The sequence below is a fragment of the Oncorhynchus masou genome, chromosome 29 (assembly GCF_036934945.1).
Source record: "Oncorhynchus masou masou isolate Uvic2021 chromosome 29, UVic_Omas_1.1, whole genome shotgun sequence".
Taxonomy (NCBI): domain Eukaryota; kingdom Metazoa; phylum Chordata; class Actinopteri; order Salmoniformes; family Salmonidae; genus Oncorhynchus; species Oncorhynchus masou.
In genome coordinates, this window is record NC_088240.1 from 3103840 (window position 1) to 3131312 (window position 27473).

The window sequence follows — 27473 nt, forward strand, 5'->3', positions numbered from 1 at the left end:
GACCTGTCAGGTAGGACGCAATCCAAGCGTGGGCCGCGCCGGAGATGCCCAACTCGGAGAGGGTGGAGAGGAGGATCTGATGGTTCACAGTATCGAAGGCAGCCGATAGGTCTAGAAGGATGAGAGCAGAGGAGAGAGAGTTAGCTTTAGCAGTGCGGAGCGCCTCCGTGATGCAGAGAAGAGCAGTCTCAGTTGAATGACTAGTCTTGAAACCTGACTGATTTGGATCAAGAAGGTCATTCTGAGAGAGATAGAGGGAGAGCTGGCCAAGGACGGCACGTTCAAGAGTTTTGGAGAGAAAAGAAAGAAGGGATACTGGTCTGTAGTTGTTGACATCGGAGGGATCGAGTGTAGGTTTCTTCAGAAGGGTGCAACTCTCGCTCTCTTGAAGACGGAAGGGACGTAGCCAGCGGTCAGGGATGAGTTGATGAGCGAGGTGAGGTAAGGGAGAAGGTCCCCGGAAATGGTCTGGAGGAGAGAGGAGGGGATAGGGTCGAGCGGGCAGGTTGTTGGGCGGCCGGCCGTCACAAGAAGCGAGATTTCATCTGGAGAGAGAGGGGAGAAAGAGGTCAGAGCACAGGGTAGGGCAGTGTGAGCAGAACCAGCGGTGTCGTTTGACTTAGCAAACGAGGATCGGATGTCGTCGACCTTCTTTTCAAAATGGTTGACGAAGTCATCTGCAGAGAGGGAGGAGGGGGGGGAGGGGGAGGAGGATTCAGAAGGGAGGAGAAGGTGGCAAAGAGCTTCCTAGGGTTAGAGGCAGATGCTTGGAATTTAGAGTGGTAGAAAGTGGCTTTAGCAGCAGAGACAGAGGAGGAAAATGTAGAGAGGAGGGAGTGAAAGGATGCCAGGTCCGCAGGGAGGCGAGTTTTCCTCCATTTCCGCTCGGCTGCCCGGAGCTCTGTTCTGTGAGCTCGCAATGAGTCATCGAGCCACGGAGCGGGAGGGGAGGACCGAGCCGGCCTGGAGGATAGGGGACATAGAGAGTCAAAGGATGCAGAAAGGGAAGAGAGGAGGGTTGAGGAGGCAGAGTCAGGAGAAAGGTTGGAGAAGGTATGAGCAGAGGGAAGAGATGAAAGGATGGAAGAGGAAAGAGTAGCGGGGGAGAGAGAGCGAAGGTTGGGACGGCGCGATACCATCCGAGTAGGGGCAGTGTGGGAAGTGTTGGATGAGAGCGAGAGGGAAAAGGATACAAGGTAGTGGTCGGAGACTTGGAGGGGAGTTGCAGTGAGGTTAGTGGAAGAACAGCATCTAGTAAAGATGAGGTCGAGCGTATTGCCTGCCTTGTGAGTAGGGGGGAAGGTGAGAGGGTGAGGTCAAAAGAGGAGAGGAGTGGAAAGAAGGAGGCAGAGAGGAATGAGTCAAAGGTAGACGTGGGGAGGTTAAAGTCGCCCAGGACTGTGAGAGGTGAGCCGTCCTCAGGAAAGGAGCTTATCAAGGCATCAAGCTCATTGATGAACTCTCCGAGGGAACCTGGAGGGCGATAAATGATAAGAATGTTAAGCTTGAAAGGGCTGGTAACTGTGACAGCATGGAATTCAAAGGAGGCGATAGATAGATGGGTAAGGGGAGAGAGAGAATGACCACTTGGGAGAGATGAGGATCCCGGTGCCACCACCCCGCTGACCAGAAGCTCTCGGGTGTGCGAGAACACGTGGGCGGACGAAGAGAGAGCAGTAGGAGTAGCAGTGTTATCTGTGGTGATCCATGTTTCCGTCAGTGCCAGGAAGTCGAGGGACTGGAGGGAGGCATAGGCTGAGATGAACTCTGCCTTGTTGGCCGCAGATCGGCAGTTCCAGAGGCTACCGGAGACCAGGAACTCCACGTGGGTCGTGCGCGCTGGGACCACCAGATTAGGGTGGCCGCGGCCACGCGGTGTGGAGCGTTTGTATGGTCTGTGCAGAGAGGAGAGAACAGGGATAGATAGACACATAGTTAACAGGGTACAGAAGAGGCTACGCTAATGCAAAGGAGATTGGAATGACAAGTGGACTACACGTCTCGAATGTTCAGAAAGTTAAGCTTACGTAGCAAGAATCTTATTGACTAAAATGATTGAAATGAAACAGTACTGCTGGAGTAGGCTAGCTGGTAGTGGCTGCGATGTTGACACTACACTAATCAAGTCGTTCCGTCGAGTGTAATAGTTTCTACAGTGCTGCTATTCGGGGGCTAGCTGGCTAGCTAGCAAGGTTGAATGCGTTCCGTTACTTAAAAGAACGACAATAGCTGGCTGGCTAACCTAGAAAATCGCTCTAGGCTACACAATTGTCTTAGATACAAAGACGGCTATGTAGCTAGCTAGCTACGATCAAACAAAACAAACCGTTGTACTGTAATAGTTACAACAGTGCTGCTATTCGGGGCTAGCTGGCTAGCTACGTTAGAAGAACGACAATAGCTGGCCAGCTAACCTAGAAAATCGCTCTAGACTACACAATTGTCTTAGAAACAAAGACGGCTATGTAGCTGGCTAGCTACGATCAAACAAATCAAACCGTTGTACTGTAATGAAGTGAAATGAAAATGTGATACTACCTGTGGAACGACGCGGAATGTTGACCGGGTAGTTGGAGTTCAATTCGGTAGAGGTTGGCTAGCTGTTGGCTAGCTAGCTAGCAGCATTTCCTACGTTAAGGACGACAAATAGCTGGCTAGCTAACCTCGGTAAATTAAGATAATCACTCTAAGTCTACACACTCTAAACTGCACAATTATCTTGGATACGAAGACAACTATGTAGCTAGCTGACACTACGCTAATCGAGTCGTTCAGTTGAGTGTAATAGTTTCTACAGTGCTAGTGGACAGTGGATGTTAGCTAGCTGCTTAGCTGCTTAGCTAGCTGCTGGGCAGATACGTTAGGACGACGAAATACGATAATTATGCAATTGTCGTTGATACAAAGACGGCTATGTAGCTGGCTAAGAAGAAATTGCTAAGATTAGACAAATCAAACCGTTGTACTATAACGAAATGTAATGAAAAGTTATAAAAAGTTATACTACCTGCGGACCGAAGTGTAGATGCGGCCGCTCGCTCCAACCGGAACCGGAAGCCTACTTCTGGCCCCTCTTTGGACACTGTGTTAACTAGCCTCCAGACGAGCTTCAATTCCATACAACTCTCCTTCCTTGACCTCCAACTGCTCTTAAATGCAAGTAAAACTAAATGCATGCTATTCAATCGATCACTGCCTGCACCTGCTCGCCCGTCCAGCATCACTACTCTGGACGGCTCTGACTTAGAATATGTGGACAACTACAAATACCTAGGTGTCTGGTTCGACTGTAAACTTTCCTTCCAGACTCACATTAAGCATCTCCAATCCAAAATTAAATCCAGAATCGGCTTCCTATATCGCAACAAAGCCTCCTTCACTCATGCTGCCAAACATACCCTCGTAAAACTGACCATCCTACCAATCCTCGACTTCGGTGATGTCATCTACAAAATAGCCTCCAACACTCTACTCAACAAACTGGATGCAGATTATCACAGTGCCATCCGTTTTCTCACCAAAGCCACATACACTACCCACCATTGCGACCTGTATGCTCTCATTGGTTGGCCCTCGCTTCATACTCGTCGCCAAACCCACTGGCTACAGGTTATCTGCGAGTTAAAGCCCCACCTTATCTCAGCTCACTGGTCACCATAGCAGCACCCACTCGTAGAATGCGCTCCAGCAGGTATATCTCACTGGTCACCCCCAAAGCCAATTCCTTCGTCTTTCCTTCCAGTTCTCTGCTGTCCATGACTGGAATGAACTGCAAATATCTCTGAAACTGGAAACACTCATCTCCCTCACTAGCTTTAAGCACCAGCTGTCAGAGCAGCTCACAGATAACCTACCCCTTCCTCTACTGTATTTATTCATTTATTTTGCTCCTTTGCACCCCATTATTTCTATTTCTACTTTGCACATTCTTCCACTGCAAATCTACCATTCCAGTGTTTTACTTGCTATATTGTTTTTAACTCGCCACCATGGCCTTTTTTGCCTTTACCTCCCTTATCTCACCTCATTTGCTCACATTTTATATAGACCTATTTTTCTACTGTATTATTGACGGTATGTTTTGTTTGTTCCATGTGTAACTCCGTGTTGTTGTATGTGTCGAATTGCTTTGCTTTATCTTGGCCAGGTCGCAGTTGTAAATGAGAACTTGTTCTTAACTAGCCTACCTGGTTAAATAAAGGTGTTCTCAACTAGCCTACCTGGTTAAATAAAGTGTTCTCAACTAGCCTACCTGGTTAAATAAAGGTGTTCTCAACTAGCTTATCTGGTTAAATAAAGGTGTTCTCAACTAGCTTATCTGGTTAAATAAAGGTGTTCTCAACTAGCCTACCTGGTTAAATAAAGGTGTTCTCAACTAGCCTACCTGGTTAAATAAAGGTGTTCTCAACTAGCCTACCTATTAAATAAAGGTGTTCTCAACTAGCCTACCTGGTTAAATAAAGGTGTTCTCAACTAGCTTACCTGGTTAAATAAAGGTGTTCTCAACTAGCCTACCTGGTTAAATAAGGGTGTTCTCAACTAGCCTACCTGGTTAAATAAAGGTGTTCTCAACTAGCTTACCTGGTTAAATAAAGGTGTTCTCAACTAGCCTACCTGGTTAAATAAAGGTGTTCTCAACTAGCCTACCTGGTTAAATAAAGGTGTTCTCAACTAGCCTACCTGGTTAAACAAAGGTGTTCTCAACTAGCCTACCTGGTTAAATAAAGGTGTTCTCAACTAGCCTACCTGGTTAAATAAAGGTGTTCTCAACTAGCCTACCTGGTTAAATAAAGGTGTTCTCAACTAGCCTACCTGGTTAAATAAAGGTGTTCTCAACTAGCCTAACCGGTTAAATAACGGTGTTCTCAACTAGCCTACCTGGTTAAATAAAGGTGTTCTCAACTAGAAATAAAAAATAATCCTCCTCTCTTACCTTCCCCCCTCTACTTCCTCCTCCCCTCTACTTCCTCCTCCCCTCTACATCCTCCTCCCCTCTACTTCCTCCTCCCCTCTACATCCTCCTCCCCCTCTACTTCCTCCTCCCCTCTACATCCTCCTCCCCTCTACTTCCTCCTCCCCTCTACTTCCTCCTCCCCTCTACATCCTCCTCCCCTCTACTTCCTCCTCCCCTCTACTTCCTCCTCCCCTCTACATCCTCCTCCCCTCCTCATCCCGTCCTCCTCCCCCCTCTACTTCCTCCTCCCCTCTACTTCCTCCTCCCCTCCTCATCCCATGCTCCTCCCCTCTACCTCCTCCTCTAAATCAAAAAGCAAATGTTTTCTGGTAATGAGAGATAAAATATGGCTTTCACTGATTGTAAATAAAGGAAGACAGTTCCTACATTGCTTTGTTATCCAACAGATCTTGTGTCCTAAAATGTGAACCCCATTTATTGCTGCTCACAGCTATATTTTGTGTGAATTTTGTTTTAGACAAAATGTTGCTACTGTAGCTACCGAAATCAAAATTGCAGGTTGCACAGCAAATGTCGAGGAGCATATGCCACCAAAAAGGGTAGCAATTTAGAGCAGTGCCACGTTCAGTTGCCAAACGTTGTTGAACGTTGCAGTTGAAATGCCATGAGCCGATGTTATTCCTTATTCTACTTGCCAGAGAGGCATGTTTGTTCTACCTAGCCTATGTCTATCTAAACGCTCCAAAACGTTTCCTCCTTCTGAACATACCCCTGCTCATTCATTGAGAAACATACACAATCCTCAATTGTCTCAAATTGTCTAAAGGCTTAAAAATCCTTCTTTATCTCCTCTCCTTCATCTACACTGAAATGAAGTGGATTTAACAGGTGTTGTCAATAAGAGATCATAGCTTTCACCTGGATTCACCTGGTCAGTCTATGTCATGGAGAAAGCAGGTGTTCTTAAATTAGTTTACTCACAATATCCATAGTGTCATTTCTACAGGAGTTGGTTGCTTTCCAAGTTCTCTGTTTCTTATTCTGACAAAGAGAACTGGAGCACTACCAGACCCTGTCTGTCAGTCTCTAAAACAATTTGATGTTGCTTGAAATAATCTTTAAAAAGTGTCAAAAGTGCTGGTTGCTCCCAAAGCACATGATCGGAAACCCCAGGAAGGTGGAGGATGGCCCGAGACCCTTCTGTCTGAACTGAGGTGGCCGTGGGGTAGGGTGGTGGTGGCCGTGGGGGAGGGTGGTGGTGGCCGTGGGGTAGTGTGGTGGTGGCCGTGGGGTAGGGTGGTAGTGGCCGTGGGGGAGGGTGGTGGTGGCCGTGGGGGATGGTGGTGGTGGCCGTGGGGGAGGGTGGTGGTGACCGTGGGGGGAGGGTGGTGGTGGCCGTGGGGGAGGGTGGTGGTGGCCGTGGGGTAGGGTGGTAGTGGCCGTGGGGGAGGGTGGTGGTGGCCGTGGGGGAGGGTGGTGGTGGCCGTGGGGAGGGTGGTGGTGACCGTGGGGGAGGGTGGTGGTGACCGTGGGGGAGGGTGGTGGTGGCCGTGGGGTAGGGTGGTACTGGGCAGCCTGTTGGTATACACCCAGGATCCATGCTGACTCCCGGGGCTGGTAGGTCCGTCTCAAGCGAGGCAAAGCTGTTTAATAACTGAATTAGATCTTCTCAGATAGATGAAGGGTGGCCAGACTATCTCTCCGATCTCCTACGCCTTGTGAGTGGTCAGACTATCTCTCCGATCTCCTACGCCTTGTGAGTGGTCAGACTATCTCTCCGATCTCCTACGCCTTGTGAGTGGTCAGACTATCTCTCCGATCTCCTACGCCTTGTGAGTGGTCAGACTATCTCTCCGATCTCCTACGCCTTGTGAGTGGTCAGACTATCTCTCCGATCTCCTACGCCTTGTGAGTGGTCAGACTATCTCTCCGATCTCCTATGCCTTGTGAGTGGTCAGACTATCTCTCCGATCTCCTACGCCTTGTGAGTGGTCAGACTATCTCTCCGATCTCCTACGCCTTGTGAGTGGTCAGACTATCTCTCCGATCTCCTACGCCTTGTGAGTGGTCAGACTATCTCTCCGATCTCCTACGCCTTGCGAGTGGTCAGACTATCTCTCCGATCTCCTACGCCTTGCGAGTGTCCAGTCTCCCATGGGGCCACAGGGTTGAGTTTAAGATCTGTCCTTTTAGATTGGGTCAATATCAACGCCGCCCGACTCGTAGACAGCTTAGCTATAGGAATTTAAAACAGAGATTCGCTTTGCCAAGGGCGACAGCAAGGTCGGTGTACTTAGAAAGCAGATTATGCTGTTTTCGCAGCCGAGCGAACGGCAATCCGTTCCCTGAGCTGCTTGATGGTAGACAAATCCCTGTCCAGGTTTCAGTTCCACCTTATCTTCATCTTGTGATTGTGTTGAAATTATCACACAACTAAAAAGCTTTGTTCCCAGCCATGGATCAAAACAGCACTGGGCTAGCAGTGGGCTAGCAGTGGGCTAGCAGTGGGCTAGCGTTGCTAGCAGTGCTAGCGTTAGCTGCTATTTAACAGTAATCCAGGACTAGCGGTCCCAGCCGTAAAGGCTAACCACGTCGTGGAACCCCATCGCAATAAAAACCATAGCTATGACCCAAAAAATATTTATAGAAAGAATATTTAATGAAAACATTCAACTGAGTGTAGCAGGATGTATTTTATATATGTTCTATACAGTATATATACTATGGCCTACTAGGCAGTTTAGTGTGAATATTTTAGCAGACATCACAGAGAGACAGAGACAGCCAGAGGCCTGCATCATGCTTGGAAAGAGACACACCACCTCCATCATTCTATCCCACTATCTGAGCGGAGCAGTTCCCACTTCCCATCCAGGTCACTAGAAAGAGAAACACATCAATCTCTCCCTCCCTCTTGATCTCTATCGCTCTCAATCTCTCTCTCTCTCTCCCTCTTGATCTCTATTGCTCTCGATCTCTCTCTCTCTGCCTCCCTCCCTCTTGATCTCACCTCTCTCTATCGCTCTCGATCTCTCTCCCTCTCTCTCCCTCTTGATCTCACCTCTCACTCTCGCTCTCGATCTCTCTCTCTCGCTCTTTCTCTCTATCTCTCTCTCTCTCTCGCTCTTGATCTCACCTCTCTCTCGCTCTCGTTTCTCGTCTTTCTATTCATTTGATTTGCATGGGAAACATACTGCATTGCCAAAGCAAGTGAAATAAGCAAGAAACAAAAGTGAGAAGAAACAAAAAAACAACATTAAAAACAACATTTAAGAAACATTGCACTCACTAAGGTTTCAAAAGGATAAAGACATTTAAAGTGTTCTACTATCAGCTACAGCTACAGTGTTTTAGCAGTGTTTTAGAAACTATTTTGGTCTCTCTCTCTTTCTGTCTGTCTCTCTCTCTGTCTTCTCTCTCACTCTCTCTGTCTCTCACCTCTCTGTCTCACTCACTCTCTCGGTCTCTCTCACTCTTTCGGTCTCTCTCTCTTTCTTTCTCTTTCTCGTTCTGCTATGGTTGTGTACAGTCTGACTTCTTCCCAGATCAACACCGACACACCTCCCACTAGATGAATTAAGATCATACTTCATCCACACAAGACTCGATACCTGCCCACTCTGAGCCATTGAGAAGCTGTTGTTTTGAGGTCAGAGCAGCTGTGTGTGAGTGTGTGAGTGTGTGTGTGTGTGTGTGTGCGTGTGTGTGTGTGCGTGTGTGCGTGTGTGTGTGTGTGCGTGTGTGTGTGTGCTACCAAATTAACATAAGAGAATAATATTACAAAAACTGTATCCTCTAATGACAGCAGAACAATATACAATCTGGACAACAACTGCATTGTATGCGGCAGGGTAGCCTAGTGGTTAGAGTGTTGGACAAGTAACCGGAAGGTTGCAAGTTCAAACCCCTGAGCTGACAAGGTACAAATCTGTCGTTCTGCCCCTGAACAAGGCAGTTAACCCACTGTTCCTAGGCCGTCATTGAAAATAAGATTGCTTTCTTAACTGACTTGCCTAGTTAAGTAAAGGTAAATTTAATCCCAGGCCCCTGTCCCAGCAGGAAGCCTTTTGCTAGGCCGTCATGGTAAATAAGAATTTGTTCTTAACTGACTTGCCTAGTTAAATTAAATGTTAAAGAATTATGTTATCCCTAGTCCACTGTGTTAACCATACAGCCAGTCTCACTATGATATCCCTAGTCCACTGTGTTAACCATACAGCCAGTCTCACTATGTTATCCCTAGTCCACTGTGTTACCATACAGACAGTCTCACTATGTTATCCCTAGTCCACTGTGTTAACCATACAGCCATTCTCACTATGTTATCCCTAGTCCACTGTGTTACCATACAGACAGTCTCACTATGTTATCCCTAGTCCACTGTGTTACCATACAGCCAGTCTCACTATGTTATCCCTAGTCCACTGTGTTAACCATACAGCCATTCTCCCTATGATATCCCTAGCCCACTGTGGAGCAGCAGGACACAGGTATCCATCTATCTCTCCAGTTAATCCCTGTATATCCCAGATTAGTACTGAGGTGACAGAATCATAAAGAGGATTTCTGGACAGCTCACTGTTTAGCCATTCCAGGACCAGGCCATGGACATCAAGATACTACAGTCGGGGACTAATGGCCCTGTTCAAAAGTAGTGCACTATGTAGGGAATAGGGTGCCATTTCGGACACAATCCCGTCTATAGCTGTCAGCGAATCTGATGCAGAGATGCAGGAGATTTTTACGATACATTTTTATGAGGCAAGACAAAGCCTGGTCCCAGACCTGTTTGAGCCGTCGAACCAACTCATATGATCATTGTCACACTAAATGGAGCATTAAGAACAGATACATATTTATCTCGGGCTAAGGGACACTATTATGATTCCATTCTTACTCAAACCACAACATTCCCATCCAGCTCTACATGGATGTTCTAGAACATGACCCTCTCTCTACATGATGTTCTAGAACATGACCATCTCTCTACATGGATGTTCTAGAACATGACCCTCTCTCTACATGGATGTTCTAGAACATGACCCTCTCTCTAGATGATGTTCTAGAACATGACCCTCTCTCTACATGATGTTCTAGAACATGACCCTCTCTCTACATGATGTTCTAGAACATGACCCTCTCTCTACATGATGTTCTAGAACATGACCATCTCTCTACATGATGTTCTAGAACATGACCATCTCTCTACATGATGTTCTAGAACATTACCATCTCTCTACATGATGTTCTAGAGCATGACCCTCTCTCTACATGATGTTCTAGAACATGACCCTCTCTCTACATGATGTTCTAGAACATGACCCTCTCTCTACATGATGTTCTAGAGCATTACCCTATCTCTACATGATGTTCTAGAACATGACCCTCTCTCTACATGATGTTCTAGAACATGACCCTCTCTAGATGATGTTCTAGAACATGACCCTCTTTCTACATGATGTTCTAGAACATGACCATCTCTCTACATGATGTTCTAGAACATGACCATCTCTCTACATGATGTTCTAGAACATGACCCTCTCTCTACACGATGTTCTAGAACATGACCCTCTCTCTACATGATGTTCTAGAGCATGACCCTCTCTCTACATGATGTTCTTGAACATGACCCTCTCTCTACATGATGTTCTAGAACAAACTACAACATGGTGTCCTTGAGTGTCTTCAAAGGTATCTGTCAAATAAAACATGTATTATAGTGTGTATAAAACCACACCCTCAATCAAAAAGAGACCCGTCTCCTTCGTTGGCTGTGTAGCAGCAGCTCCTGGATAAAGACTGCCATCTGCATGGCTTTGTTATGGTGTTGCTGTAGCTGGTGTCTATACAGCATCTGCTGGTGAATCTGTAGCTGTTGGGAAGGACAGCAGTGAAGTGGATTAATAAGGTTTGAATCGACTTTCTCTCTGCCACCCTTTCTCACAGTCTCCCTCTTGCTCTCTCGCTCTCTCACAGTCCCTCCACCCCCGCCCCCCCTCTCTCTCTCTCTCTCTCTCTCTCTCTCTCTCTCTCTCTCTCTCTCTCTCTATCCCATCACTCTCTCTCTCAGTCTCATTTTCTCTCACTCCCACACCCTTTTACTCAGGCCATCACCTCCACTCTCTATCCCTCTCCTTCTCTCTCATCTCCCTCACCCTCTCTCTCCCTCACCCCCTGCTCTCTCTCCCTCACCCCCTCTCTCTCTCACTCACCCCTCTCTCTCCCTTACCTCCCTCCCTCTCTCTCCTCCCTCTCTCCCTCAGCCCCCTCTCTTTCATCTCCCTTACCCCTTCACTCTCTCACCCTCTCTCTCTCCCTCACTCCCACCTCCTTTACTCTCCCCTCCCTCTCTCCCCCTCTCTCTCTGTCCTCTGATAATGTATTAGCCTATCAAAACATGTGGCATGTTGCAGCGTAACACATTAGATTGTGAGCCCCCCCCCAGGAGAAGTGCTGTTGCTGCCTGAGTTATTTTGTCCTTCCATTATTACATAACTGCCTTCATAAAACACAATGCCCCCATTTCACACCATTTAACGCTATGCAGAACCCCATATTACATTCCCAAGTCTTCCCTTCCTCATCCCAACCATCCGTCACCCACTATCCCTAAAGCTGTGTTTAAAACAATGATAGAAATGCATGTGTTCTGCCTTCAGTACTTTTTTTTTCAAACTAGCGAATATTTAAAATGTCAATTGTTTAAAGAGCTCTTTCACAAAAAAAATTGTTCAATTAACACAGGAGCCTCAACCCACATGCAGTATATAACAAAGGGTAGCATTATACTGTATGTTGTTGTCTGTAACAACCACTGCCCAAGACAGTGCCAACCACAGGCCAAGACACTGCCAACCACAGCCCAAGACAGTGCCAACCACAGCCCAAGACACTGCCAACCACAGCCCAAGACACTGCCAACCACAGCCCAAGACACTGCCAACCACAGCCCAAGACAGTGCCAACCAGTGGCCAAGACACTGCCAACCACAGCCCAAGACACTGCCAACCACAGCCCAAGATACTGCCAACCACAGCCCAAGACACTGCCAACCACAGCCCAAGACACTGCCAACCACAGCCCAAGACACTGCCAACCACAGCCCAAGACACTGCCAACCACAGCCCAAGACACTGCCAACCACAGCCCAAGACACTGCCAACCACAGCCCAAGACACTGCCAACCACAGCCCAAGACACTACCAACCACAGCCCAAGACACTGCCAACCACAGCCCAAGACACTGCCAACCAGTGACCAAGACAGTGCCAACCACTGCCCAAGACACTGCCAACCACTGCCCAAGACACTGCCAACCACAGCCCAAGACACTGCCATCCACAGCCCAAGACACTGCCAACCACAGCCCAAGACACTGCCAACCACAGCCCAAGACACTGCCAACCACAGCCCAAGACACTGCCAACCACTGCCCAAGACACTGCCAACCACAGCCCAAGACACTGCCATCCACTGCCCAAGACACTGCCAACCACTGCCCAAGACACTGCCAACCACAGCCCAAGACAATGCCAACCACAGCCCAAGACACTGCCATCCACAGCCCAAGACACTGCCAACCACAGCCCAAGACACTGCCAACCACAGCCCAAGACACTGCCAACCACAGCCCAAGACACTGCCAACCACAGCCCAAGACACTGCCAACCACAGCCCAAGACACTGCCAACCACAGCCCAAGACACTGCCATCCACAGCCCAAGACACTGCCAACCACAGCCCAAGACACTGCCCAAGACACTGCCAACCAGTGACCAAGACACTGCCAACCACAGCCCAAGACACTGCCAACCACAGCCCAAGACACTGCCAACCACAGCCCAAGACAGTGCCAACCACAGCCCAAGACACTGCCCAAGACACTGCCAACCACAGCCCAAGACACTGCCCAAGACACTGCCAACCACAGCCCAAGACACTGCCCAAGACACTGCCAACCACAGCCCAAGTCACTGCCAACCACAGCCCAAGACACTGCCAACCACAGCCCAAGACACTGCCCAAGACACTGCCAACCACAGCCCAAGACACTGCCCAAGACACTGCCAACCACAGCCCAAGTCACTGCCAACCACTGCCCAAGACACTGCCAACCACAGCCCAAGATGTTGCCAACCACAGCCCAAGATACTGCCAACCACAGCCCAAGACACTGCCAACCACAGCCCAAGACACTGCCAACCACAGCCCAAGACACTGCCAACCACAGCCCAAGACACTGCCAACCAGTGACCAAGACACTGCCAACCACAGCCCAAGACACTGCCAACCACAGCCCAAGATACTGCCAACCACAGCCCAAGACACTGCCAACCACAGCCCAAGACACTGCCAACCACAGCCCAAGACACTGCCAACCACAGCCCAAGACACTGCCAACCACAGCCCAAGACACTGCCAACCACAGGCCAAGACACTGCCAACCACAGCCCAAGACACTGCCAACCACAGCCCAAGACACTACCAACCACAGCCCAAGACACTGCCAACCACAGCCCAAGACACTGCCAACCAGTGACCAAGACAGTGCCAACCACTGCCCAAGACACTGCCAACCACTGCCCAAGACACTGCCAACCACAGCCCAAGACACTGCCATCCACAGCCCAAGACACTGCCAACCACAGCCCAAGACACTGCCAACCACAGCCCAAGACACTGCCAACCACAGCCCAAGACACTGCCAACCACTGCCCAAGACACTGCCAACCACAGCCCAAGACACTGCCATCCACTGCCCAAGACACTGCCAACCACTGCCCAAGACACTGCCAACCACAGCCCAAGACAATGCCAACCACAGCCCAAGACACTGCCATCCACAGCCCAAGACACTGCCAACCACAGCCCAAGACACTGCCAACCACAGCCCAAGACACTGCCAACCACAGCCCAAGACACTGCCAACCACAGCCCAAGACACTGCCAACCACAGCCCAAGACACTGCCAACCACAGCCCAAGACACTACCAACCACAGCCCAAGACACTGCCAACCTGCCACAGCCCAAGACACTGCCAACCACAGCCCAAGACACTGCCATCCACAGCCCAAGACACTGCCAACCACAGCCCAAGACACTGCCCAAGACACTGCCAACCAGTGACCAAGACACTGCCAACCACAGCCCAAGACACTGCCAACCACAGCCCAAGACACTGCCAACCACAGCCCAAGACAGTGCCAACCACAGCCCAAGACACTGCCCAAGACACTGCCAACCACAGCCCAAGACACTGCCCAAGACACTGCCAACCACAGCCCAAGACACTGCCCAAGACACTGCCAACCACAGCCCAAGTCACTGCCAACCACAGCCCAAGACACTGCCAACCACAGCCCAAGACAGTGCCAACCACAGCCCAAGACACTGCCAACCACAGCCCAAGACACTGCCCAAGACACTGCCAACCACAGCCCAAGACACTGCCCAAGACACTGCCAACCACAGCCCAAGTCACTGCCAACCACTGCCCAAGACACTGCCAACCACAGCCCAAGATGTTGCCAACCACAGCCCAAGATACTGCCAACCACAGCCCAAGACACTGCCAACCACAGCCCAAGACACTGCCAACCACAGCCCAAGACACTGCCAACCACAGCCCAAGACACTGCCAACCACAGCCCAAGACACTGCCAACCACAGCCCAAGACACTGCCAACCACAGCCCAAGACACTGCCAACAACAGCCCAAGACACTGCCAACAACAGCCCAAGACACTGCCAACAACAGCCCAAGACACTGCCAACAACAGCCCAAGACACTGCCAACAACAGCCCAAGACACTGCCAACAACAGCCCAAGACACTGCCAACCACAGCCCAAGACACTGCCAACAACAGCCCAAGACACTGCCAACCACAGCCCAAGACACTGCCATCCACAGCCCAAGACACTGCCAACCACAGCCCAAGACACTGCCAACCACAGCCCAAGACACTGCCAACCAGTGACCAAGACACTGCCAACCACAGCCCAAGACACTGCCAACCACTGCCCAAGACACTGCCAACCACAGCCCAAGACACTGCCAACCAGTGACCAAGACACTGCCAACCACAGCCCAAGACACTGCCAACCACAGCCCAAGACACTGCCAACCACAGCCCAAGACACTGCCAACCACAGCCCAAGACACTGCCCAAGACACTGCCAACCACAGCCCAAGACACTGCCAACCACTGCCCAAGACACTGCCAACCACAGCCCAAGACACTGCCAACCACAGCCCAAGACACTGCCAACCAGTGACCAAGACACTGCCAACCACAGCCCAAGACACTGCCAACCACAGCCCAAGACACTGCCAACCAGTGACCAAGACACTGCCAACCACAGCCCAAGACACTGCCAACCACAGCCCAAGACACTGCCAACCACAGCCCAAGACACTGCCAACCACAGCCCAAGACACTGCCCAAGACACTGCCATCCACAGCCCAAGACACTGCCAACCACAGCCCAAGACACTGCCAACCACAGCCCAAGACACTGCCCAAGACACTGCCATCCACAGCCCAAGACACTGCCAACCACAGCCCAAGACACTGCCATCCACAGCCCAAGACAGTGCCATCCACAGCCCAGGACACTGCCATCCACAGCCCAAGACACTGCCAACCACAGCCCAAGACACTGCCAACCACAGCCCAAGACACTGCCAACCACAGCCCAAGATGTTGCCAACCACAGCCCAAGATACTGCCAACCACAGCCCAAGACACTGCCAACCACAGCCCAAGATGTTGCCAACCACAGCCCAAGATACTGCCAACCACAGCCCAAGACACTGCCAACCACAGCCCAAGATGTTGCCAACCACAGCCCAAGACACTGCCAACCACAGCCCAAGACACTGCCCAAGACACTGCCATCCACAGCCCAAGACACTGCCAACCACAGCCCAAGACACTGCCATCCACAGCCCAAGACAGTGCCATCCACAGCCCAGGACACTGCCATCCACAGCCCAAGACACTGCCAACCACAGCCCAAGACACTGCCAACCACAGCCCAAGACACTGCCAACCACAGCCCAAGACAGTGCCAACCACAGCCCAAGACACTGCCCAAGACACTGCCAACCACAGCCCAAGACACTGCCAACCACAGCCCAAGACACTGCCAACCACAGCCCAAGACACTGCCAACTACAGCCCAAGACACTGCCAACCACAGCCCAAGATGTTGCCAACCACAGCCCAAGACACTGCCAACCACTGCCCAAGACACTGCCAACCACAGCCCAAGACACTGCCAACCACAGCCCAAGACACTGCCAACCACTGCCCAAGACACTGCCAACCACAGCCCAAGACACTGCCAACCACAGCCCAAGACACTGCCAACCACTGCCCAAGACACTGCCAACCACTGCCCAAGACACTGCCAACCACAGCCCAAGACACTGCCAACCACAGCCCAAGATGTTGCCAACCACAGCCCAAGACACTGCCAACCACTGCCCAAGACACTGCCAACCACAGCCCAAGACACTGCCAACCACAGCCCAAGACACTGCCAACTACAGCCCAAGACACTGCCAACCACAGCCCAAGATGTTGCCAACCACAGCCCAAGACACTGCCAACCACTGCCCAAGACACTGCCAACCACAGCCCAAGACACTGCCAACCACAGCCCAAGACACTGCCAACCACAGCCCAAGACACTGCCAACCACAGCCCAAGACACTGCCAACCAGTGACCAAGACACTGTCGGCTGGTTACATTCCTCCAGACTCATCCTTAGGCTGGTTACATTCCTCCAGACTCATCCCTCAACTGGTTACATTCCTCCAGACTCATCCGTCGACTGGTTACATTCCTCCAGACTCATCCATCGACTGGTTACATTCCTCCAGACTCATCCGTTAGCTGGTTACCAAAGCAAGTGTCAGTGCAGCAGGTGTGTTGTTTTCCATGATTGTCCCTTCAACTTGAACTAAACTGCCCCAACCTCAGACGACCAGCTCTGAGCCTACATCTCCCCTCATACACCCCGAATGACCCTAGTCATAACCATAGTCATCATATGCACACACGTATGTATACACACACACACACACACACACACACACACACACACACACACACACACACACACTCACACACACACAGCCACACACACACACACAAACACACTCATAGGCAGAGACTGAAACACGTAAACAACTATACTGAATGCATAAGCCTACCTAATGGTCTTTTGATTTTAATTGTATTTATATAGGCGGATGCAAAAACAAAACGGTATATATATATTTTTTAAGCCATTAATTAAAAGCCGTCTGCTACGTTTCTGCCGGATATAGGTTATTATTTATATTATATATGGACAATGTGCTCAATTGTCAAAACAGATTGTGATGGACCCGGTCCTCAAATCACACACGTGACTTTCCGCCAGAGCTCGCCGAGCAGCAGAGCGGCACCCGGGGAATCGATTACATGCTGTGGCGCGTAATTATACACCCTAATATCTAATAAAATACCAACGTTTATAAATAACCGCAGCGATAATAATTGTGTTTGGTGGGGATATTAGAACAATGGATATGGAGACAATTAAATGTGTTGAGACATATGCTACAGCCGTTAGTTGGAACATTATTGAAACAAACAAATAACAAAAACAAGGCTCATTTACAAAACCTATTTTTTTTCGTGATAATGTGACATTTTTCCAAGGAATTCATGTATTATCTTTCTGTATTTCAGTTGTCTCAATCGTGTATTGTCATCGAGCGTTCCTCTATCAGAAAGGCGGGCTACAGTAATGTTCAAAATGCATTCAACAACCGGCGGGTATAATTGAAGAGCAAAGAAAGTTGCACCTGCTTCACTCACCTCCTTACTGACCCAGCATATAGAGCATAAACTATTCCCAGCAAGAGTCCATTGAATCCTCCGCGGTGTCAGTTCACTGCATCCAAGACAGTCATGTGCGTCAACCCTGTCCCAGTCAATGTCTGGCACAAACGCTACAGAGGAACCCAGAACCACGGCTTGACAGAGACTAGCGCACTGCCCCCGTCCACCAATCCATCCGGATTACAGAACAACTTCTCAAAGCTCCAGCCTCTGTAATATTCAATCTTAATAATGTACCACCTATGGTTAAAAATATCAAATCAAGCCTGTTTTTAATTAAAACTGTTGTCATAAATTGGTGTCCATCTCTTGGTTTGAGATGTCTCGTCTCTTGTTCTTCCCCCAATCCGACGCGGTGGTTTCTTTGTTTCTAATAAGCCTCCTCTGCTCGCATCGCGTAGCTCCAGTTTGCCTTGGATGAGACCATTATGCGCAGGAACACGGGGTTGTAGGCTACAGCACAGGAAAGAATATCAATGGGTGGAAAGTGTGCGCTACTACTCGAGACGTGGCGAAGTCATGTTCTGTTCTTGGCTTTATTTACTGTCGGAGAAATTAAATAAATATGAGAAAATAGAATACTGTACAAATACCATTCAGAACCACCACAGGTACCGAGGCTGTAGTAGACTGACAGTGATTCAGCACCATGGACAGGTACCGAGGCTGTAGTAGACTGACAGTGATTCAGCACCATGGACAGGTACCGAGGCTGTAGTAGACTGACAGTGATTCAGCACCATGGACAGGTACAGAGGCTGTAGTAGACTGACAGTGATTCAGCACCATGGACAGGTACCGAGGCTGTAATAGACTGACAGTGATTCAGCACCATGGACAGCGCCGGACCGGCCCACATAATAAACGGCAAACAGTATGTATGTTTGATGCATTGACCACTAACCTCGGCCTTTGTCTTTAGCTGGCCCATCATTTTTCTCTGTTTTTTTCCATACTGTACCTCTTCACACAGTTAGTAGACCTACCGTCAAGTCTTTAGTTCTGACAGGACTTTTTACCTTCAAGTCTTTAGTCCAAACAGGACTTTTTTAGTCGACAGGACTTTCCGTTTTATTTGGTGAGCTGACCAAAGCAATGTCGCCCCCAAGTGCGTAAAGGGGAAATAACAGTAGACCGAAGGAAATAGTGGGATGTGCAGTGGGCTCATCAGCTTTTCTCTTTAAGAGGAAACCCCGATACAATGGTTATTATCATCCACTGACTGACGTAACGGAAGGCTACACTACCGGAAGCTGGAGACCCGTCGCTTGATCTATTCGGTACCCACAGACACCCGTTACGAAACGTTGTGACGGTGCTTAAAGCCTAGAATAACGAGCGGTGATATTTGTTTTTCTCGACGTTGATGTCTCTTCTTCTTTATCCGTAGGAGTTGTTATTTTTTATTATATTGAATCGAGAGCTTATCGGGAAGACACAATGGCTGAGATGGGTATGGGGAAGGGGTTACTGCGGGGAAACTCGCTAGTAACGTGCAGAAGAAATTAACACGGGCCCAAGAGAAGGTAAGAAACATAATAAGGTTTAATTTGTTGTTATTTCCCGTTTATTTCGGGTTATTTTAATTATGATATCTGGTTCCATCCTGCTATGACACTTCACCGGAGAGGACTCAGTGACACATCTTGACCGGCAACCATTATAAAAACATACTATCGTCGACAGGATGCGGTCGATGTTGTTGTTGTGAGATTATTAAAATAATACACAGACACGTAAACATCGATGACATCACACCTGCCCAGACCCACATGTTCCCACAGCTTCCCTTTCCCGTGCTTGTAAGACTCTATGCCAAATGATCTCAAATTGTGCTCTTCAGATTCTCTCTGGAGCCCATGTGTTTTTTTTATAATATTTAAAAAGTAATGTATTTGATTCATCCACTGTCTTAACGATAGAGGATCAGTTGATTCATCCACTGTCTTAACGATGCAGGATCAGTTGATTCATCCACTGTCTTAACGATAGAGGATCAGTTGATTCATCCACTGTCTTAACGATAGAGGATCAGTTGATTCATCCACTGTCTTAACGATGCAGGGTCATTTTGATTTCCGTTTTTTAGGCAAACGTTTTTTTCAAAATGATTGGCTAGAAAAGTACAGGCCAATCCATTGGTTAAGTCACTGCATCCTCATACTAAACAGAAAGTTGTTCAATCCATCCGTTATTTGTTTATACAGTGGACCTATAGGCCACATGCTGGTGTGTGTACCAAATTGAACAATGGAAATAATTGTTTTACTAGAATAGCTAAAGCAATTGGATGTTCTGCAAATTCAATTAAATCTCTACCTGGCCTGCTATAATGGAGTGTCTATTCAATTACAATATCCACTACATTCCATGTAGCATCCATAACCTAATAGCAGTTTTCAGTTAGATTTGATATAGTTTAACGTTAATATAGCTGTAATTAAAATGCTATATGACCTGATGGTGTTAGTGGTTCTGTATCCCTATTGGACAGTAGGAGATGGGAGGGAATGACTGGTTGGGAGGTGGGGGGGGGGGGTGTGAGGGAATGACTGGTTGGGAGGTAGGGGTGGATGGGAGGTGGGGGATGGATGGTGGGGGGATGGGAGGGAATGACTGGATGTGAGGTGGGGGGGTGGGAGGTGGGGGTGGATGGGAGGTGAGGTGAGGGATGGATAGACGAGATGCAAGATCAATGGCCGATAGCACTGTACAGTATCACCCCCGTCGTCCCATCACTACGAACATTCAGCCCATGAATATTGTACAGTATAACATGGGTACTCTGCTGTATTTATCAGTAGATACAGTATAACATGGGTACTCTGCTGTATTCATCAGTAGATACAGTATAACATGGGTACTCTGCTGTATTTATCAGTAGATACAGTATAACATGTGTACTCTGCTATATTCCTCAGTAGATACAGTATAACATGGGTACTCTGCTGTATTTATCAGTAGATACAGTATAACATGGGTACTCTGCTGTATTTATCAGTAGATACAGTATAACATGTGTACTCTGCTATATTCATCAGTAGATACAGTATAACATGGTTCTGTTGTATTCATCAGTAGATACAGTATAACATGGTTCTGTTGTATTCATCAGTAGATACAGTATAACATGGTTCTGTTGTATTCATCAGTAGATACAGTATAACATGGTTCTGTTGTATTCATCAGTAGATACAGTATAACATGGTTCTGTTGTATTCATCAGTAGATACAGTATAACATGGTTCTGTTGTATTCATCAGTAGATACAGTATAACATGGGTACTCTACTGTATTCATCAGTAGATACAGTATAACATGGTTACTCTGCTATATTCATCAGTAGATACAGTATAACATGGGTACTCTGCTATATTCATCAGTAGATACAGTATAACATGGGTACTCTGCTATATTCATCAGTAGATACAGTATAACATGGTTCTGTTGTATTCATCAGTAGATACAGTATAACATGGTTCTGCTGTATTCATCAGTAGATACAGTATAACATGGTTCTGTTGTATTCATCAGTAGATACAGTATAACATGGTTCTGTTGTATTCATCAGTAGATACAGTATAACATGGTTACTCTGCTATATTCATCAGTAGATACAGTATAACATGGGTACTCTGCTATATTCATCAGTAGATACAGTATAACATGGTTCTGTTGTATTCATCAGTAGATACAGTATAACATGGTTACTCTGCTATATTCATCAGTAGATACAGTATAACATGGGTACTCTGCTATATTCATCAGTAGATACAGTATAACATGGGTACTCTGCTATATTCATCAGTAGATACAGTATAACATGGTTCTGTTGTATTCATCAGTAGATACAGTATAACATGGTTCTGCTGTATTCATCAGTAGATACAGTATAACATGGTTCTGTTGTATTCATCAGTAGATACAGTATAACATGGTTCTGTTGTATTCATCAGTAGATACAGTATAACATGGTTCTGTTGTATTCATCAGTAGATACAGTATAACATGGGTACTCTACTGTATTCATCAGTAGATACAGTATAACATGGGTACTCTGCTATATTCATCAGTAGATACAGTATAACATGGGTACTCTACTGTATTCATCAGTAGATACAGTATAACATGGGTACTCTGCTATATTCATCAGTAGATACAGTATAACATGGGTACTCTGCTATATTCATCAGTAGATACAGTATAACATGGGTACTCTGCTATATTCATCAGTAGATACAGTATAACATGGGTACTCTGCTATATTCATCAGTAGATACAGTATAACATGGTTACTCTGCTGTATTCATCAGTATATACAGTATAACATGGTTCTGCTGTATTCATCAGTAGATACAGTATAACATGGTTCTGTTGTATTCATCAGTAGATACAGTATAACATGGTTATGTTGTATTCATCAGTAGATACAGTATAACATGGTTCTGTTGTATTCATCAGTAGATACAGTATAACATGGGTACTCTGCTGTATTCATCAGTAGATACAGTATAACATGGTTCTGTTGTATTCATCAGTAGATACAGTATAACATGGTTCTGTTGTATTCATCAGTAGATACAGTATAACATGGGTACTCTACTGTATTCATCAGTAGATACAGTATAACATGGGTACTCTGCTATATTCATCAGTAGATACAGTATAACATGGTTCTGTTGTATTCATCAGTAGATACAGTATAACATGGTTACTCTGCTATATTCATCAGTAGATACAGTATAACATGGTTCTGTTGTATTCATCAGTAGATACAGTATAACATGGGTACTCTGCTATATTCATCAGTAGATACAGTATAACATGGGTACTCTGCTATATTCATCAGTAGATACAGTATAACATGGTTCTGTTGTATTCATCAGTAGATACAGTATAACATGGTTCTGCTGTATTCATCAGTAGATACAGTATAACATGGTTCTGTTGTATTCATCAGTAGATACAGTATAACATGGTTACTCTGCTATATTCATCAGTAGATACAGTATAACATGGGTACTCTGCTATATTCATCAGTAGATACAGTATAACATGGTTCTGTTGTATTCATCAGTAGATACAGTATAACATGGTTACTCTGCTATATTCATCAGTAGATACAGTATAACATGGGTACTCTGCTATATTCATCAGTAGATACAGTATAACATGGGTACTCTGCTATATTCATCAGTAGATACAGTATAACATGGGTACTCTGTTGTATTCATCAGTAGATACAGTATAACATGGTTCTGCTGTATTCATCAGTAAATACAGTATAACATGGGTACTCTGCTATATTCATCAGTAGATACAGTATAACATGGGTACTCTGCTATATTCATCAGTAGATACAGTATAACATGGTTCTGTTGTATTCATCAGTAGATACAGTATAACATGGTTCTGTTGTATTCATCAGTAGATACAGTATAACATGGTTCTGTTGTATTCATCAGTAGATACAGTATAACATGGGTACTCTACTGTATTCATCAGTAGATACAGTATAACATGGGTACTCTGCTATATTCATCAGTAGATACAGTATAACATGGTTCTGCTGTATTCATCAGTAGATACAGTATAACATGGTTATGTTGTATTCATCAGTAGATACAGTATAACATGGTTCTGTTGTATTCATCAGTAGATACAGTATAACATGGTTACTCTGCTATATTCATCAGTAGATACAGTATAACATGGTTCTGTTGTATTCATCAGTAGATACAGTATAACATGGGTACTCTGCTATATTCATCAGTAGATACAGTATAACATGGGTACTCTGCTATATTCATCAGTAGATACAGTATAACATGGTTCTGTTGTATTCATCAGTAGATACAGTATAACATGGTTCTGCTGTATTCATCAGTAGATACAGTATAACATGGTTCTGTTGTATTCATCAGTAGATACAGTATAACATGGTTACTCTGCTATATTCATCAGTAGATACAGTATAACATGGGTACTCTGCTATATTCATCAGTAGATACAGTATAACATGGGTACTCTGCTATATTCATCAGTAGATACAGTATAACATGGTTCTGTTGTATTCATCAGTAGATACAGTATAACATGGTTACTCTGCTATATTCATCAGTAGATACAGTATAACATGGGTACTCTGCTATATTCATCAGTAGATACAGTATAACATGGGTACTCTGCTATATTCATCAGTAGATACAGTATAACATGGTTCTGTTGTATTCATCAGTAGATACAGTATAACGTGGTTCTGTTGTATTCATCAGTAGATACAGTATAACATGGTTCTGTTGTATTCATCAGTAGATACAGTATAACATGGTTCTGCTGTATTCATCAGTAGATACAGTATAACATGGTTCTGTTGTATTCATCAGTAGATACAGTATAACATGGTTCTGTTGTATTCATCAGTAGATACAGTATAACATGGGTACTCTACTGTATTCATCAGTAGATACAGTATAACATGGGTACTCTGCTATATTCATCAGTAGATACAGTATAACATGGGTACTCTACTGTATTCATCAGTAGATACAGTATAACATGGGTACTCTGCTATATTCATCAGTAGATACAGTATAACATGGGTACTCTGCTATATTCATCAGTAGATACAGTATAACATGGTTCTGTTGTATTCATCAGTAGATACAGTATAACATGGTTCTGTTGTATTCATCAGTAGATACAGTATAACATGGTTCTGTTGTATTCATCAGTAGATACAGTATAACATGGGTACTCTGCTGTATTCATCAGTAGATACAGTATAACATGGTTCTGTTGTATTCATCAGTAGATACAGTATAACATGGTTCTGTTGTATTCATCAGTAGATACAGTATAACATGGTTCTGTTGTATTCATCAGTAGATACAGTATAACATGGTTACTCTGCTATATTCATCAGTAGATACAGTATAACATGGTTCTGCTGTATTCATCAGTATATACAGTATAACATGGTTACTCTGCTATATTCATCAGTAGATACAGTATAACATGGTTCTGCTGTATTCATCAGTAGATACAGTATAACATGGTTACTCTGCTATATTCATCAGTAGATACAGTATAACATGGGTACTCTGCTATATTCATCAGTAGATACAGTATAACATGGTTCTGCTGTATTCATCAGTAGATACAGTATAACATGGTTACTCTGCTCTATTCATCAGTAGATACAGTATAACATGGTTCTGTTGTATTCATCAGTAGATACAGTATAACATGGGTACTCTGCTGTATTCATCAACGTTGTTATAGAAGTGTATTCAGTGTGTCTCCTTCACTGTACATGACCCCCTGTGATTGTCTTAGTGACACATCGACATGCTGTGTGAAGGAGAGACAGTGTTTCCTCTGCTATATCTTCCACGGGCCACAGGATGTAGATGAATGTTCAACGTCTTGCCTTGTTCAACGTCTTTAAATGTCTTCCAGGTTATGCAGAAACTGGGGAAAGCAGATGAGACCAGAGATGTTGCGTTTGAGGAGGGAGTGATCAACTTCAACAAACAATACGTAAGAATCTTGTACGGACCGAACCATTTTACGTTTTAGTCATTTAGAAGACGCTGTGTTTTAGAGCGATGTACAGGAGCAATTAGGGTTTAAGTGCCTTGCTCATGGAGGCATCGACATCAGCTCGATGTTTCAAACCAGCGTTTTTTTTCAGTTACTGGCCCAATGCTTTTCAATCGCTAAATAAAACTGAGGGTCTACCTGGGGGGGGATGGGAGGTGGGGGGATGGGAGGTGGGGGGATGGGACGTGGGGGTAGATGGGAGGAAGGGGGATGAGAGGAAGGGGGATGGATGAGAGGAAGGGGGGATGAGAGGAAGGGGGATGAGAAGAAGGGGGATGAGAGGAAGGGGGATGAGAAGAGGGGGATGAGAGGAAGGGGGATGAGAGGAAGGGATGGATGGGAGGAAGGGGGATGAGAGAAAGGGGGATGAGGGAAGGGGGATGGGAGGGGGGGTGGGAAGAAGGGGGATGAGAGGAAGGGGGATGGGAGGAGGGGAGGTGGGAAGGGGGGATGAGAGGAAGGGGGATGGGAGGAAGGGGGATGGGAGGAAGGGATGGATGGGAGGAAGGGGGGATGGGAGGAAGGGGGATGAGAGGAAGGGATGGATGGGAGGAAGGGGGATGGGAGGAAGGGATGGATGGGAGGAAGGGATGGATGGGAGGAAGGGATGGATGGGGGAAGGGGGATGGGAGGAAGGGGGGTGGGAAGAAGGGATGGATGGGAGGAAGGGGGATGAGAGGAAGGGGGGATGAGAGGAAGGGATGGATGGGAGGAAGGGGGATGGGAGGAAGGGATGGATGGGAGGAAGGGGGATGAGAGGAAGGGGGATGAGAGGAAGGGGGATGAGAGGAAGGGGGATGAGAGGAAGGGATGGATGGGAGGAAGGGGGATGGGAGGAAGGGATGGATGGGAGGAAGGGATGGATGGGAGGAAGGGGGATGGGAGGAAGGGGGGGGTGGGAAGAAGGGATGGATGGGAGGAAGGGGGGATGAGGGAAGGGGGATGAGAGGAAGGGATGGATGGGAGGAAGGGGGATGGGAGGAAGGGATGGATGGGAGGAAGGGGGATGGGAGGAAGGGGGGATGAGAGGAAGGGATGGATGGGAGGAAGGGGGATGGGAGGAAGGGGGTGGGAAGAAGGGATGGATGGGAGGAAGGGGGGATGAGAGGAAGGGATGGATGGGAGGAAGGGGGATGGGAGGAAGGGGGGTGGGAAGAAGGGATGGATGGGAGGAAGGGGGGGGGATGGGAGGAAGGGGGGATGAGAGGAAGGGATGGATGGGAGGAAGGGGGATGGGAGGAAGGGGGATGAGAGGAAGGGGGATGAGAGGAAGGGGGATGAGAGGAAGGGATGGATGGGAGGAATGCTGCAAAACAAAGTTGGATTTTCTTTCCGTGATGTTTACATACCCATTTAGACTCCAGTCCTGGACTGAAACAACCGTTGACACATTGTAAAAAACCCAACCGATCCCCATACAGTAGCAGCCTCCATTCCTTCGCCGTCTCTAAATTCAACCCACAGTCTTACCTTGTCTCACCCACCGGAGCTGTACCGTGTGTGACATCAGGTGTGCTCTGTTTTCAGACAGAGGGCTCCAAACTGCAGAGAGACCTGAGGGTCTACCTGGCGGCAATACAGAGTAAGACCGTGATGTCTACATGCACCTTCAATAAGACTTCAGTCCTAAAACTGAAACCAGGAGGGACTACTTAGACTTGTTCAATAACAAACGCTACTTTCATTTGTCATTTCCAAAACCTATTCATTAAAGTGTTTTTCCTTTGTGGTCCTTAATTGACACAACCCAGATACTGATAATCTGTGTAGAACTATGGTGTATTCCTCACTACGATCACTGCACAGCACTGGTTCTTCACTGGCAAGTGTGTCTGTCTCTCTGTCTGTCGACAGCGATGCACGAATCCTCCAAGAACCTTAAGGAGTGTCTGTCTGACATGTACGAGCCGGAGTGGTACGGCAAAGATGATGTGGACTCCATCGTCGAGGTCAGAGGTCATCTTTATTTATGCTACAAAAAGTCAGATTAACTTCCTTATGTTCCCTCTGTCCCTCTTCTCTCTCCTCTGTCAGTCTCTCCTCTGTCAGTCTC

The 27473-nt window shown here is 46.9% G+C and overlaps 1 pseudogene; it reads left to right on the forward strand.

The window, feature by feature from the left end:
• Positions 1–19255: 19255 nt before the first annotated feature.
• Positions 19256–27473, forward strand: part of LOC135521088 (myc box-dependent-interacting protein 1-like) — a 53111-nt pseudogene continuing 44893 nt past the window's right edge.